Genomic DNA, 17,152 nt, shown 5'->3' on the forward strand with positions numbered 1-17,152 from the left:
ATGTGGGGACAGCAGGCACAGAGGAGGGCAGATGAAGATCCACACTGAAAACAAGGAAATTGACTGTGAGCCTGCATACAGCATAGTTAGAATCCCTAGTCCCTTTTCTCTCACACGCTTTCAGAAAGCCTGTGACCAGCCTTTCCAGAGGGCAGTGTTTTAGTTTGCAAGCTGACAGAATGGGATATACCAGGATTGGAATGGCTTTTATGAAGGAAGTTTAATAAGTTATATAGGTTTACAGTTCTAAGCTTATAAAATTGTCCAAACTAAGGTTTCCAGGAAAAGATATCTTCATTCAAGGAAGGCTGATGGGTCTAGAACACTTCTGTCAGCTTGCAGGTCACATGGCTGGCATCTGCTGTTCCCTTGCTCCTGGGCTCCATTGCTTTCAGCCTCTGTTCCTATGGGGGTTCCTCATTTTGCTTCACTGGGGCTGGCTTTCATCTCTTGGCTTCCCTTAGCTCTCTCTAGGTTCTGGCTTGCTTAACATCTCATGGCAACATCTGCTGGGCTCCAAACATCTCCAGACATCCATGTCTCTGTTCTCCAAGTGTTGGCATCTGTGTCAGCTCCGAGCTCTCCCCAAAATGTTTCCTCTTTTAAAGGACTCTAGTAAAACTAATCGAGACCCACCTGGAATGGGTGGGACTACATATCCATCTGATCAAAAGGTCACACCCACAGTCAGGCGCACCACGTCTCCATAGAGATAATCTAATCAAAAGTTTCCGCCCTATAATGTTGAATCAAGATGAAAAGAAATGGCTTCCCCCACAAGATTGAATCAAGAGTAAAACATGGCTTTTCTGAGGTACATAATACCTTCAAATCGGCACAGGCAGCCTTGGAGGGATGCTTGTTGAGGGATTGCTGTACAGGTGTGTGAACATGCTGCCTAGGGACCGACACTTGGGGGATCACAACCAGCCAGTGATGTCCAACAGCTGATGACTCCCATCCGTGCACGGAGTTCTCAGTGGCCTTTAGAGCCTCAGTTTAAACACAGACAGGCAAGGGTGAGTACACATTTGAAGAAAACTTTTAACCTTTAATCTGTCTAAAAGATAGACACCAAAACTAACACATGAAATAAACATAAATGAAACAGAAGCAATGCAGAAAACAGGAAAAATATATATAAATATATATTACATAGTATTCTCAGAAAGATAAGAGAAAATATTCTAGCTATGAAAAGATTCTACTTTTAAGTAAAGAAAAGGTGGAGGAAGAGCTTTTGGAATTAATGGACTTAAATTTCTTTAAAAAAATGAATTTTTTAGGAATATATGTCTTTAAAAATTAATAGAGGGGTTGAAAGATAAAGTAAAAAAAAAAACCCCACAAAAGGAAAACCCAAAAACAAAGAGATAAAAAATTAATAAACAGGGTAGACCACAGTGGCTCAGCAGGCAGAGCTCTCCCTGCCATGCCAGAGACCTGGGTTCGAATCCTGGTGCCTCCCCATGTATAAAAAAAAATTAATAAACAAAAAATATGAGAGAGGGAAAGAGAAAAAAATACTAAAGTGGATCAGTCTGGAAGGCTCACCAACTGACTCATGTAGAAAGAGCAGAGAACAGTGAGGAGGAAATCATTAAGAGAGTAATGCCAGAACATTTCTTAGAATTAATTAAAGGACATAGTTCCCTAGACTGAAAGGATCACCATCATATGGCAGGCGGGTCTTGTGCAATGTGCATGAACCCATTCTGAAGAAGTTACTGCTACATCAAAACCCCCCAGGCACTCTTTCGGCCTTAGCGCCATCTTGCTAGGAACCTCCATGCTGTGAGAGCCAAATGGATGAAAAAGCAAATGACAGACTGAAGCATAAAAGAAGAAAGAAGAGGCAGAGGTCTAAGTAAACCATTAGTGTGTATACCCATGGAGACCAGATTGTAGAATATAAAGAGCAGAAATATTGAATGCAGAGGCCAGGGATGCTGATACAAGTTGTTGACTGCAGGCTACTGTCTAAAACTTCTCTCTCAATGGATCCAGAACTTCCAACACCGTGCAACTTCCACGAAGACCTCTGAGAAATCTTGCTTGTACCAAAGCAATCCCTTTTGGTCATTTGCCCTAGACTTGTGACATTCTGCACTAGTTCTGTTCTCAGTTGTGGCCCTATGTAACTTGTATAATAAATCATCTCTTCTGTCTTAGCTGAAGAATCAAAATCAAAACAAAACAAAACAAAAAACCCCAAGGGTAAACCAAGAAGGAAGAAAATCTGGCATTCTGAACACGGGATCTATTATAGCAAAGAGGCAAAGGTAATTCCTAGATTTACAGAAAGTTAAAGTTCCAGGACAAGAATCTGAGCACCAGGCCTTAAAACCAATCCAAATAGGCTATGGGAGAGAGAAACATAATTTATATGTTTGGGTTGAGAGCTGTTGAGGATTCAGGGAAGAATTTAGAATGGCACATAGAAAACAAAGCAAATGGAAGGAGGAGGAGTCCATCTTCATTCATGAAACATTAGCGATTAGGTACTTCCACTTCCAGAGAGATGAGTGGACATACTTTTCATTATTCTTCCTGCTAAACTATGACTAAAAGCCCTTGACATTATCTGTAAAACAAGCATAATAAGACTCTGAAAGGTCAACAGAAGGCAGAGTGACTGGGGACCTCAGCACCAAAGGAACAACATGGTGGTGAGTTCTGTTTCTTTTTGCCTTTTGTAACCCAGATTTGGAGCTGGCAACCTGGAAACACCAGTGAGCACAGATGCAACCCAACAAAAGCCTACCTTCTCTGGCCAAAGGACCAGGAGAGAGAGCCTAGTAACATAAAAAATTTTTAGGCAATGAGTGCTCTGTTCTGATCAAGCATGATAGGGTATACAATGGTTCAGATGTAGAATGCTTGCCTGCCATGTGGGAGACCCAGGTTCAATTCCTGGCCCAAACACCAAAAACAAAAACAAAGCAAAAAAACCAAAAACAGTAAAACTGTGCCTCCTGTCCCTGCCAGGGTGAGCCTGGCAGGAGCCCAGACTACCACCCTCACCAGCTGTAAGGAGGAACTTCATTCCCTCCCCCCTCTCTCTGCCATTGCAGGAATGGTGTCAGAGAACCTCCACCCTACCAGGTGGTAAGAATTCCTCTGCCAGGTGATGAGGTCTCCTCTCCCAGGCAGTCATGGACACTGTGTGGGAAGCCTGAACTTCATCCCTTCCCCTCCGTGTTGTGAAGGGATGTCAAGGGGGCCTCATGGAGGCAGAGGACTTCCCCACTGCCCAGCAATAACAAGGCTGCCCAGGCCCCCACCTCTATCCTATGGTGTCAGTGGTGGAAGTCACAAAGGGAGCAATGAGATGGGCTCCTACCTCTCCTGGCTGGGATTCTCGCCATGCCTAGTGGTCAAGAGGGTCTCACCTTGTTCTCGCCTGCCATGCCAGAGACCGGGTTCGATTCCCGGTACCTGTCCTTGCGAAAAAAAAAAAAAAAAAAAAAGAGGGCCCCACCTGGAGGGTCAATGAAGCCAGGAGGGGAAATCCAACATTTTACCCCCACCTTGCAGTCAGGAAGTAGTGTTCCCTCCCAGAAGATATAACATTTAAATCATTGACGTCTTGGAGGGAGAGGAGAAAGAGGACAGAGCTGCAAAAGTATTTGCAGAAATGATGGCTTAAACATCCCTAATTTGGCAAAACACAAACTTAGAGATTCAAGAAGTTCAGCAGAACCCCAAGGAAATCCATACCAAGGCACATCATAATAAAACTGCTGAGAAGTAAAGACAAACCAATCTTGAAAGCAACAAAAGGGGAAGAACAATTCAAATTTTCCCTAAAGGGGAAGAACAATTCAAATGACAGCAGATTCCTCAGCAGAAGACCCTGCTGACTTCAAAGGGATCAGAAGATAAAAATACAAGTAATTCTACACATATAAATTTGACAACTGAGATAAAATGAACCTATTTCTTGTAACAAACAAACTACCATAACTTATCCAATATGAAATAAATAATTTGAATAGCCTTTTAACTATTAAGGACATTTAATAAGTAATTTTAACACTTCCCAAAAGAAATCTCCTTTTGGGATTTGCAGAGCAAAGGCACTACATAGTGTCTTTCTTGCACAGATACTTCACACCATTCTCTGCCTTTTGACTAGAAAGATTAATCCATTTATATTTAAATTTACTGATAATGCAGGACTCTTTTGCCATTTTTCTTTGGGTCTTTGTAGGTCTTAAACTTTTTTGTCCTCACTTCTTCAGTTAATGCCTACTTTTCTATTTATTTAATTATTTTGTATTCTACCATTTTTGGCCCTTTTAAATTTCTTCCTGTATTTTTCATACATTTTCTTTGTAATTACCACAAAGCTTCAATTTAACATCCTAAATCTATAACAACCACATTTATGTTGATACCAATTTAACTTCAGTAGCATCCAAATACATTTTTCCTATAACCTCTGCACTCTCCCCAACTTTTTTTTTTACTTTTTATTGTATAGTATAACCTATATAGAAAGCAAAGAAATAAAAAAGCAATAGTATTCAAAGCACTCTTTAACAAATAGTTACAGGACAGATCCCAGAGTTTGTCATGTTCCTCCTTTTTTTCCTTCTAGCTGTTCCAGAATATGGAGGCTAGAGGGCTTAAATATTTTTTTATCATCACAATCAACTTTCTTTCCTTCTTTTTTTTTTCAATTGTTTTTATTTATTTATTTTTCCACCCATAGATTTTTAAAATTTTTATTTGACCAAACAAAACAACATACAAACATGAACATTTCTTTGTTTTGTTTTTTGATTTTTAAAAATTTATTTATTAAATATAACAATATACGAAAACCAACATTCTTACCATATGATCATTTCATTCTTGATATATAATCAATAACTCACAATATCATCACATGGTAGTATATTCATCATCATGATCATTTCTTAGAACATTTGCATCAATTCAGAAAAAGAAATAAGAAAACAGAAAAAAATTCATACATACCATACCCCTTAACCCTCCCTTTCATTAGATCACTAGCATTTCAATCTACTAAATTTATTTTAACATGTATTCCCTCATTATTTATTTATTTATTTTTAAAATTTATTTTATTTTAGTAAAATAAAATACTTTTTTTTTTTAATACAAAAGCAAATACTTTTTAATTCTCTGTTGAAATCCTTCTGGAATTTATTGAGGCATCACTCTGGGCAAACCTACAAAATCTTGTGCTCTACTCAAGGTTCCATGTACTTATCGTGTTCAGTTAAGCTGTCCACGTAAGTTATATTAGGAAATGCACTAGTCAAAGTATAAATTTTGTACCAAATATTTTTTGCTTTGGTCTCACACATAAGTTAAAGTTTTAAAGTATTAATTACCATCTATTTTCAATACCCTGCATTATTGACATTCCTTTGTTCTTCCTCATGCAAAACATTTTTCCTTCTTTTTTTTATTAAAAATAACATATATATAAAAAAGCTATAAATTTCAAAGCACGGCACCACAATTAGCTGTAGAACATATTTCAGAGTTTGACACGGATTACAATTTCACAATTTTAGGTTTTACTTCTAGCTGCTCTAAAATACTAGAGACTAAAAGAGATATCTATTTAATGATTCCAGCATTCATGTTCATTTGTTAAATCCTATCTTCTCTGTATAACTCCACCATCACCTTTGATCTTTCCATCTCTCTCTTTAGGGGTGTCTGGGCTATGGCAATTCTAAATTTTTCATATTGGAAGGGTCTGTCACTAACATGGAGAAGGGAGATGGAACTGTCCGATGTTCTGGGGAGGCTAGGCTAGGTTGCCTGACTTATCTGGACCAGAGACCCATCTGGAGGTTGTAGGTTTCTGGCAAGTTACACTAGTGCCTGGAATCCTTGTGGAATCTTATAAATTGCCCTAGGTGTTCTTTAGGATTGGCTGGAATGGTCCTCGTTGGGGGTTGGCAGGTTATGATAGGGAGTAAGGTCTAACTGAAGCTTGTGTAAAAGCAACCTCCAGAGTAGCCTCTTGACTCTATTTGAACTCTCTCTGCCACTGATAACTTTATTAATTACACTTCTTTTCCCCTATTTGGTCAGGATGGAATTGTTGATCCCACGGTGCTAGGTCTGGATTCATCCCTGGGCGTCCTCTCAGGAGACTTTCCCCCCTGGATGTCATGTCCCACGTAGGAGGGGAGGGCAAAGATTATACTTGCAGAGTTGGGCTTAGAGAGACTGAGGCCACATCTGAGCAACAGCAGAGGTCCTCCAGAAATAATTCTTAGGCATACCTGTAGGTAGTCTAAGCTTCTATGCTACCTCCATAAGCTTCACAAGAGTAAGCCTCATGATTGAGGGCATGGCGTATTGATTTGGGTGTCCCTAAAGTTTGACACAGTATCAGGGGATTCCCTGATGGTAAGGTTTAATAGTTCCATAGTCTTTCTCCCCTCCCTCAGGGGACTTTGCCAATACTTTTTGTTTATCTGCTTAATATACTCTAGGATGTATCCAGGCATTGCAATAATCTATACAGGATTAAAGGACCTCTTTCTCATTCTGTGCTCCCTATGTTTCATTTGTTCAAATGAGCTCTATAGATAGGTTGAATTAGATTACGCACTACAGAGAATTTCAGTTCCAGACCAAATAAAACTTTCTTCCATTGGTCTTAAAGAGTATGTGTGGTTCTACAACATAGACACTGTCTTCCTTTCCCCTATGTTCTGAATTACTTTAACCCCAACCTGTTTGGCTTCATTCTTATCTCTAAATACCAGGTTATATATATAAAACAGCCTTTCAAAATCCAGAAATAATAATCACCACTCTGGACTTAATGTGTCTGCTCTAAAAACTTACAATCTAGGCCCCTGTTTTCTTATAAGCATTTTCTAAAGGTGACCATACCATTCTTATTCTTTTGTTTCTGGCTTATTTTGTCTCACCAAATGTCCTACATATTCATTCACATAGTTGCATGCCTCACAACTTTGTTCCTTTTTGTAGCAGCACAACCTTCTTTCATAAATATACATCATTCACCAATCTACTTCTCCATCAGTGCATAATTCAGGTAACCATACCATTGTTTTTTTGTTTCTGGCTTATTTTGTCTCACCAAATGTTCAACATTTTCATTCATATCGTTGCATGCCTCACGACAATGTTCCTTTTTTGTAGCAGCACAGCCTTCGTACATAAGTATACACCATCGTCCGTCATTCTACTTCTGCATCAGTGCATAATTCAGCCACCTGCATTCATCGGGTATCATGTAGAGGGCCCAAAGTCTACAGTCCATCAGCATTCTCAATTTTATATAATTTCGTTGTTCCCAAGAGAGAGAAAACCAGTAAACCTACCCTCGCCAAAGAGATCTGTACTTCCTCTCAACTCTTGTCTCTCCCCCCATTATTTTTCTCTGCTGTTGCTGTGTAGTGCTGATGGTTTCCTTTTGAACATAGCTCATAGCATGCAATAGCAGTTTTCCCCCTGTACCGTTGACTTAAACACTCTTTATACTAGGATCATATCTTTGAAGTAATTCTTGTGAGAACTCATTCATATTTCTAGTGTTAATCAGTGGGACACGTAAGTCTATAGAACCCCTTTCAATCTTGTTCATCTTCAATATGGTAATATTACTTATAGACCCACTAGAGAACCACCTTCACTCCTAACTATTCCCTTACATTGGAGTTCAACCTCATTAGCTAACTGTTCACCCATCTCTAGCTTCTGTGTATCTCTAAGTCACTATATTCTGTTTTATAAGCCTCTGATTATACTTTTATGTTAGTGATAAAAGTGGAATCATACAGTATGTATCCTTTTGTGTCTGGCTAATTTCACTCAACATTATGTCCTCAGGGCTCATCTATTTTGTCATGTGCTGCAGGACGTCATTTCGTCTTACTGCTGCATAATATTCCATTGTATGGATACACCACATTTTGTTGATCCACTCGTCTGTTGATGAGCATTTGGTTTGTTTCCATCTTTTGGTGATTGTGAATAATGCTGCTATGAACATCAGTGTGCAAATATCTGTTTGTGTTGTTACTTTCAGTTCTTCTGGATGTATACCAAGTAGTGCTATTGCTGGGCCATAGGGCAGCTCGATATTTAGCTCCTTAAGGAACCGCCAAACAGTCTTACATAGTGGCTGCACCATTATACATTCCTACCAGCAGTGCTTGAAACAGGTAATTCTTTGCCCCTCGCTGCTTTGACTTAATTGTTTCTTCCAGTGTATTAGCTGTCCTATGCTGTTTCTGCCTGCAGGGCAAATTCTGGCAGGTTGAGCCAGAGATGAGATTCCTGGCTCAGATTTTCAGGCTGTCACCAAATAGATTGGTACCAACATCTGGGTGCCACAGTATGTGCATAGGTGTTACTCTGCTCCCTCTGGAACAGGGTCAGTGACCCACAATGGAAAGGCTGGCTGGTTTTTATGTGCGGGGGAGGGGTGGGTAATGGGGTAGCAAGGGTGCCACAAGCTTCTTCTGTTCTTTTTATTTTTTTCACTTTTTATTTTGAAATAATTTCAAACATACAGGATAGTTGCAAAAAAAAAAAACAAAAAACCAGAGAACTCTAACATACCAATACCATCCCCATATACCCAAATCCAAATCCACCAATTTTGAAATTTTGCCACCTTTGCCTATCCTTCCTTCCTTCCTTCCTTCCTTCCTTCCTTCCTCCCTCCCTCCCTCCCTCCCTCCCTTCCTCCCTCCCACCATTCCTCCTTTTTCGTTCTCTCTTCACTCCTTCCTACTTTCTCCTCCCTACCTCACTTTCTCCTTCCCTTCCACCATCTTTCCTTCCATCTTTTTCTTTCTATGTATCTGTTTTCTGAACACTTGAGAGCAGGTTGTATACATCATACTCCTTAAACATTATCTCTTTAGTTTATCTGTATTTTTTCTTTTTAAAAGTGAAAACATATATACAACATACATCTTCCATCCCAACCCCTCCTAAACATACCACTCAGTGGGATTAATCACATTCATAATATTGTAGCACCCTCACCACCACCCATTCTACAACTTCCTCTTCACCCTGAACAGAAAACCAAACTCATTTTCCATTCATTCCCCATTGCCCTTCCCTCCACCCCAGTAACCTTCTGTCTCTATGAATTTGAATATTCTTTGGTATTTTCTTTGTGGTTACCATGGGGCTTAAATTTAACATCCTAAATCTATAAAAATCAAGTTTGTTTTGATACCAACTTAACAACTTCAATAGCATCCTTTAACAATACTCCAACACCCCTTTGTCTCCCTTCCTTTATGTAGTTCTTGCCACAAATTATATATTTATACAATTGTGAGACCATAGCCCACTGATTTTATCATTATACTTTGTGCTTTTGCCTTTTAGGTCTTGTAGGAAGAAAAGTGGAGTTACAAATCAAAAATACAATAGTACTGGTATTTATATTTATCCATGTCATTATCTCTACTAGAGATCTTTATACCTTCATATGCCTGCAGTCAAATATCTGGTGTCCTTTCCTTTCAACTTGCAGAACTCCCTTTTGCATTTCTTGTAGGGGTGATTTAGTGGTAACAAAGTCCCTCAATATTTTGGTTTGCTGAAGCTGCTAGAATGCAATATACCAGAAATGGATTGGCTGTTCCAAAGGGGATTTATTCGTTTGCAGATTTACAGATCTAAGGCCATGAAAATGTCTGTATTAAGGCATCAAGAATAAGATACCTTCTCTGAGGAAAGACTGCTGGCATCCAGGATTCCTCTGTCACATGGGAAGGCACATGGCGACATCTACTGGTCATTCTTTCTGCTGGCTCTGGTTTCAGTTGCTGTCTCTAAAATGGCTCTGGGTATTTCGTTCTCTTTTAGCTTCTCCTGAGGCATTTTCTTTCTCTGCTGTCTCTCTCCTTGAGCTCTCTTAAAGGATTCTGGTAAAGGATTAAGACTCACCTTGAATGGGTTGGATCACATCTCCATGGAAACAGCCTAATCAAAGGGTCCCACCCGCAACAAGTTTGCTCCCACAAGAATGGATTAAAAGAACATAATCTTTTCTGGGGTATATAACAGATTTAAACCAGTACACTCAGCTTCTCTTTATGTGGGACTGTCTTAATTTCTCCCTCATTTTAAAGATAGTTTTGCTGAATACAGAATTCTTGGTTGGCAATTTTTAACTTTCAGCACTTTAAATTTGTCCTCCCACTGCCTTCTTGCTTTCATTGTGTCCCATGAGAAATCAGCACTTCACTCTTATTGAGACTCCCTTGTATGTGACATGTTGCTTCCCTCTTGTGGTTTACAGAATTCTCTCTTTTAGAATTCACTGGCATTCATAAGTTTCATTTTAACATTTCATTTTCTGGGTCTATTTGGGTTTATCCTGTTTAGAATTCATTGAGCATCTTGCATGTGTATATTCATTCTTTTGTTAAATTTGGGAAATTTTCAGCCATTGTTTCTTTGACTATTCCCTCAAAGAGTATTCTTTGACTAATTTCTTTGGCAGGATTAGCAGTTCCCAGTCAGGGTATGTTGAGATTTGATCCCAGTTGGGGTCTTATTGCCAGGAGGGGAGGAGGGGGCATAGCCTGAGGAGAGCAAGCATTGTCTTGGAAGGCTCCTATCTCATGGAGGTGTCCCTCTTCAACCAGCTGGATGGACCACTTCTGCAGGCCCAGGGGGTTCAGAAATATCTAAGAATCTGGGGTTTTCAGGTACACCTGCCTAGTTATCCCTGTCCAAGGTGTCAGGGTCCCTTCTCCTTACCCCCAGCCTGTCAGAGCAAGAGGCAGAACTTCCCGTTGTTTAGCACCTCCCCATGATGAAGTGTTGAAGACAGCAACTCTGGGTTGTCTTCAGGCCATTCTCCATAAAGACTGACAGGAACAACACAGGAGTGAAATGACTGGTGCCTGTGAGGACAGTCTAGCTGTCTTGTCTTTCATCTAGTTGAGGAGCCAGGCCGATGCAGCTGATGCAATGGGCTTATTAGATGTGCCCTTCCTTTCCCACTGTTTCATCATGTTTATCCTCTTGTGGTGTGCACTGAGTTGGTAGGATTAGTTTGTTGAAGTAGCATCCCATGACATTTCAACCTGTAAGGGCTATGGGCTTGTCACTGACACTACAGTAGGAGATGCTGGGTGTCGGTTAAGGCAGAGCCCATTCACCCAGGGCAGGCTTGGAAGGATCACTGCAAGAACTGTCCTGTCCAGGAGACGCTTTCTGTCCCATCTGGAATTCCAACAAGGCTTGCAGGATTATAGCTGTAATTATCCTTTATTGTTACAAAAACAGAAATAGCTTAAAGCCAAAAGGTCTCAAAGATGTGATGACATGTCCCTTTATGAGGAAAGTAAGATCTTCTTTGGAGAGCTGTGAACCTGAATTTGAGGCATCGTGGCCAGATTTTGGATATCATTAAAAAAAGAGATGAGATAGTGGTGGTGATGTGGTGCCACAGCAGGTCACACAAAAGCCAGGATTCCAGAGCCATCTAGTAAATAGGGTGGAAGTGGTACCAGAGTGGGCTTTTCTCAGCAAGGCCTTTAGCACAGGACTCTATCTTAATAAATTTTATCACTCATATGAATGAAAGCAGCAAATTGAGAATATATTTGTGGATGATACAAAATTAGAAGGAATCAGTATACCATTGATTGTAATTCAAAAAATTTTTAGTAAATGAAATTATTAAGTGGAGGTAATCAGATGAAGGGTAAAACCAATAGACATAAACAAGCGCCTGCATTTTGCTTACCTGGGCAGACAGAAAGAGGATGAAAGGCCTTGGCTAGTAGATCTTTAGAAACATTTGGGATATTAATGAATGATAAGAGAAATATGAGCCAGTAGTTTAATGTGCTGCTTATTTAGTCTTAAGTTGCTCTGATTGTCAAAGGGGGATTCCCAGTCCTCTAGAGATTGGGAAAACTATTACACAATTTTGTTTATTTCTGCTGCCCCCACATTAATCTAAAACTTTTTGGATTTAAGTGTGCATTTCCCTTTGAAGCTTCCTGGTACACCCTGATAGTCACCAGCCCCAGACATTGAATTTCAACTCTGCTTTCATGTAGGAGGGCTTCTGGCTATCACTTAGTAGACCCTCTCATGGTGCAGGATAATTAAGGACAGGAGTTAATTTTTAAAGGTTTTTTCAGCCTTGCAACTTAACTCATTTCTCTTGTGTAAGGTTTTCTGAGCCCCAGGATTGTCATCTGTGGAATGCAGCTGCTACCCACACAGGGGCCATGAGAATCAAATGTGGCATGGCCTGTAGTATTCCTGGTGTGCTATTTGGCACGTGGTAGGTGTGCAGATATCAGTGATTTCCATTCCTTCCTTTTGTCTTTCCTTTAGCAGGAAGGTAGGATATGGCTGATTTTGAAAAGTGATTATCAAGCCTTCACCTTGAGGTTACTTACAGTTTGTTTCACACAACTGAGTAAGGAAGAATGTTCCTTTTTCCCTCAATTATTTAGAGAATATTTTATTAGTTTCTGTAATCAAACCCATATAGATAAGACCTTACATATTTACATACAGTGCTTTACCCCTTTACAAATGGAAAAAATTAAGCTTAACTATAAAGACCAATATAGCTGTTCATTTCTGTACAATGTCAACTCAACATGGTACAACTGGGATACTTTTCTCCAAAGTTGACAGCACAACTAAAGTTTCCAAAAGTTTAAATTATGTATATAAATGTATTTATATAGAAGACCAGTGACAGTATGTTATGCATCAGAAGTGGCAACAACTTTTCCAGATTTTAAAGTCATCTGAACAAAATTATAGAGACATTCAGCACATTCATTAAAAAAAGAAAAGTAAAAGAAGTAGAAAACAAAAATCCCAGAAAACAGCAAGTTCTATTGCTGTTATGGTACCTGGCACCATTTTTATTATCCTCTCAATCATCATCTGGAAATAAAAAGTTCTAGAATAACATTAATAAAACAGGTCTGATATAGCACGGCCACCACTACATATTATAAAAGCAGATACAAGATATTTTACATTTACAGAGATATGATACAGTATTGTCCTGTATCTATAATACTAGAAGATATAATTAAAAAGGAGTTATTTGAGTTTTGATTCTACTTTTCCAGAAGTGGGCCCAAATGTTGGTGTGACATAGCTCTGGCAAAAAAAACGCACTTTCTTAGAAAAGATTTTCTTTAATTAGTGTCACAGTTCTAAGGACATTGCTCTTCATGAATATCAGCTAAAAAATGTTTTTTAAAAAAGAAACAAACAAAAAACATTTGATTCATATGAAGATGATAGAGTGGAGATAAGCATGACTCAACCTAACTAGTATTTTGCCATATTTGTCATGTTTGAATGATGAGCACTCCATAGAAGAAAGGATAGGCCAAGTAGCAATTCAAAACTTCAGGCCACAACCAAAATACAACATTTCAAAGAGAAGCAGTAGGGTGCACGGTGGTTCGGTGGTAGAATGCTTGCCTTCCAAGTGGGAGACCTGGTTTTGATTCCTGGACCATATACCCCTTCCCCTCCACACACACACACACAAAGAAAAACAATATCTGCCTATTTCAAGATATTCAAGAATGCTGACATCAATATTTAATCATCTGATATCCAGGAAGAAGGGGAGATCACTCATTGTACTTTGTGTTCAACTCAATCACTATGCTACAAAAATAACAAGTGCCATAATAAAAAATAAGGCTCAGAATAGAGTAGCTTGAGATTAGCCCTATTCCATGGAAAAGTTAAAGAAGGAACAAGAGGACGACTAAGGTAGTGATTTGGGAGTATGACTGACCTGGGAGAGCCTTCTTGCACCACATCAGGCAGCCCTGGTGGCAGAGGCTGAGGAACTGAGAGGAAGAAAGCTGTAGCCTGGTGCAGAGGCGCAGAACCTGCGGGAGTGCATGGACAGGAGCTGGGGACTAGGAAGTAAGCCAGGCTTCATTCCTTGTGCGTGCTACCCTCACCAGCACATCCCCGTGACCGGTGACTCACACCAAACCCTACTCATCTGCACCCTGCACCCACTCCCATTCCCCGTGCTTCAGTCGCCCCCACCCCACCAGCTCCCAGTACACACTCCCACCCCAAGTGCAGCCCAACTCACCTCTCCTGCTCCCCTCCCAAGCACTACCTCCCCCTCCCTGTTCCCTGTAGGCTATTAACCAGTGCGTAAAGGCTGTGGGCACTAACCTCAATACCTAGGCTACCCCTGCTCCCCTGCCCCCACACCCCTAGTGTTGCATAGCCTCACACCTCCCCTCCCCCAAGCGCTGTGCATCAGTTTATAGCACTCTTAGGCCCACAAATGTGCACAGGCCCCCAATCACGTCCTTCAGCTCTGGGAACCACACTTTATAGCAGACCTAGAACCGTGCATGTACACGGCCCTCAGTCACAATCCCAGCTCTGAGAAAGTGCTAACCTACGCAGCTGGATCACATCTGCCCCCAATACACAAAGGCATAATGCTGACCTGCTGCTACAGCTCTACACATGCGCATAAATGGCCCTCTGTCTTACTCCAGCGCACACCAGAGTTATGCGCCGCCCCCTCCCCCCCAAAACCGGTATACCTGCACAGCTACATCCTCCCTGGCTGCTGGGCTTCCATGTTCACACAAGCATCAGTGTAACATCCCCAGCCTGTGCCTGTACCTGGCCTGAAACAAATCACTGCGCTGAGTACCCACCCTGTATCCTGCTCCCTGCTGTACAACCCACAAACATAAGGCCTTAGACAACTGAGAGAAATCAACTCCCAAAGTAAATCAATCAAGATATTTACATGCAATGAAGACAGCAGAAAATCACTAAGCATATCACAATGCAGACAGATAGCCCTGCCTAATGACCAAATTAAAACACCAGAGGAGACACAGACATTGGAACAAATAATCAAAGATGTTCATACAACTCTACTTAATAAAATAAGTGGGACAGCAAATGACACAAAGGAGAACAAGAACACAGTAGAAAAACATAAAGAGAAATCTGAAAGAATAATAGAAACATAGTGGTTATCATAGAGATTAAAGACTCTGTTGACCAAATAAAAACATACTAGAGGCACACAACACCAGATTTGAAAGAGACAGAAGAAAGAATAAGTGATATAGAGGACAGGATAACTGAGTTTGGAGAGTCAAAACAGCAAATGGCAAAAAAGATGGAAAAAATTGAATTGGATCTCAGGGAAATGATAGACAAAGTGCACAAATATAAGAATCATTGGTATCCCAGAAGAAGAAGAGAGTATTGAAGGACTAGGAATAGTAGTTGAGGATATAAAGTTAATATAAATAACTTCCCAACCCTCATAAAAGTCATAAATATACAAGTCAAAGAAGCCCAACGAACTCCAAACAGAATAAATCCAATTAGGCCTTCCCCAAGGCGCATACTAATTAGTCTGTCAAATGTTGAAGAGAAGCCAAAAATGAAAGCAGCAAGAGAAAAACAATCTACTACATACGAGGGAAACCAAGTAAGACTGAGTTCAGACTACTCAACTAGCACCCTGGAGGTGAGAAGGCAGTAGTATATATATTCAAGATCCTGAAAGAGAAAGACTTCCAGCCAAGAATTCTGTACTCTAGCCAAATTGTCCTCAAAACTGAGGGAGAGATTAAAGCTTTCACAGACAAAGAAGTCCTGAAAGAATTTGTCAACAAGAGACCAGCCCTACAAGAAATACTAAAAAGAGTTCTGCCAGCTGGAAAAAAAAAAAAAAAAAGACAGAAGAGGGAGGTCTGGAGGAGGGCACAGAATTGAAGAGTACCACTAAGGGTAATTTAAAGAATACAAAGAGAAAGAGGGGAAAGAATATATAGATCTGAAAAATAAAATAAAAAAGATAAGATGGTAGATTCAAGAAACACCTTTTTAGTAATAGCTTTGAATGCTAACAGACAAAATTTACCAGTTAATAGATACAGATTGGCAGAATGGATTAAGAAATATAATCCAGCTATATGCTGCTTACAGGAGACTCATCTTAGACACGAGGATACAAGTAGATTGAAAGTGAAAGGATAGAAAAGATCTTGCACGCAAGTTGTAAAAGCAGGAGTAGCTATATTAATATCAGATAAAATAGACTTCAGATGTAAAGACATCACAAGAGACAAAGAAGGACACTATATACTAATTAAAGGGTCAATTCACCAAGAAGATATAGCAGTCATAAATGTCCTTCCAATCAAGGAGCTCCAAAGTACATGAGACAGACATTGGCAAAACTGAAGGGAGTGATAGATGTTTCAATAATACTAGGAGACTTCAATACACCATTCTCCTCTACAGGTAGAACAACAAGACAGAAGATCAACAAAGAAATAGAGAAGTTAAATAACTTGATAAATAAATTAGACTAACAGACATGTATAGGGCACCCAAAGCACAAGGATATACATTCTTCTCTAGTGCTCATGGAACATTCTCCAGGATAGATCATATGCTGGGGCACAAAACAGGTCTTTATGTATTTAAAAATATTGAAATTATTCAAAGTACTTTCTCTGATCACAATGGTATGAAGCTGGATCTCAATAACCACCAAAGAATAAGAACATTCACAAATATGTGGAGATTAAATAACACACTTTAAAACAACCAGTGGGTCAAAGATGAAATTGCTAGAGAAATCAGCAGCTATCTAGAGATGAATGAAAATGAGAATACAACTTATTAGAACTTATGAGATGTGGCAAAGGCTGTGCGGAGAGGGAAATTTATTGCCCTAAGTGCCTATATTAAAAACAAGAGCAAAATTGAGGAGTTAATAGCACACCCAGAGGAACTTGAGAAAGAAGAGCAAACCCCAAACCAAATAGGAAAAGAGAAATAACAAAGATTAAAGCACAGATAAATGAATGGGAAAACAAAACAACTATAGAAAGAGTCGATAAAACCAAAAGTTGGTTCTCTGAGAAAATCAGTAAAATTGGTGGGCCACTAGCAAGACTGACAAAGAAAAGAAGACAGAGGATGCAAATAAACAAAATCAGAAATGAGAAGTGGTGTGTTATCACAGACCCTCAAGAAATAAAAGAAATCATAAGATGATATTATGAACAACTACACTCCAGCAAACTAGACAACTTAGATGAAAAGGACAAATTTCTGGAGACACACAAACAAGCTA

General features: G+C 39.7%; 1 protein-coding gene across 2 annotated transcripts in view; it reads left to right on the forward strand.

Annotated features, from left to right (window-relative positions):
- The window catches only part of CCM2 (CCM2 scaffold protein), a 140,508-nt gene that overhangs the window by 103,725 nt on the left and 19,631 nt on the right, over positions 1-17,152 (forward strand). The gene's annotated exons all lie outside the window — the stretch shown is intronic.

This window comes from Tamandua tetradactyla, chromosome 1 (assembly GCF_023851605.1).
Source record: "Tamandua tetradactyla isolate mTamTet1 chromosome 1, mTamTet1.pri, whole genome shotgun sequence".
NCBI lineage: Eukaryota > Metazoa > Chordata > Mammalia > Pilosa > Myrmecophagidae > Tamandua > Tamandua tetradactyla.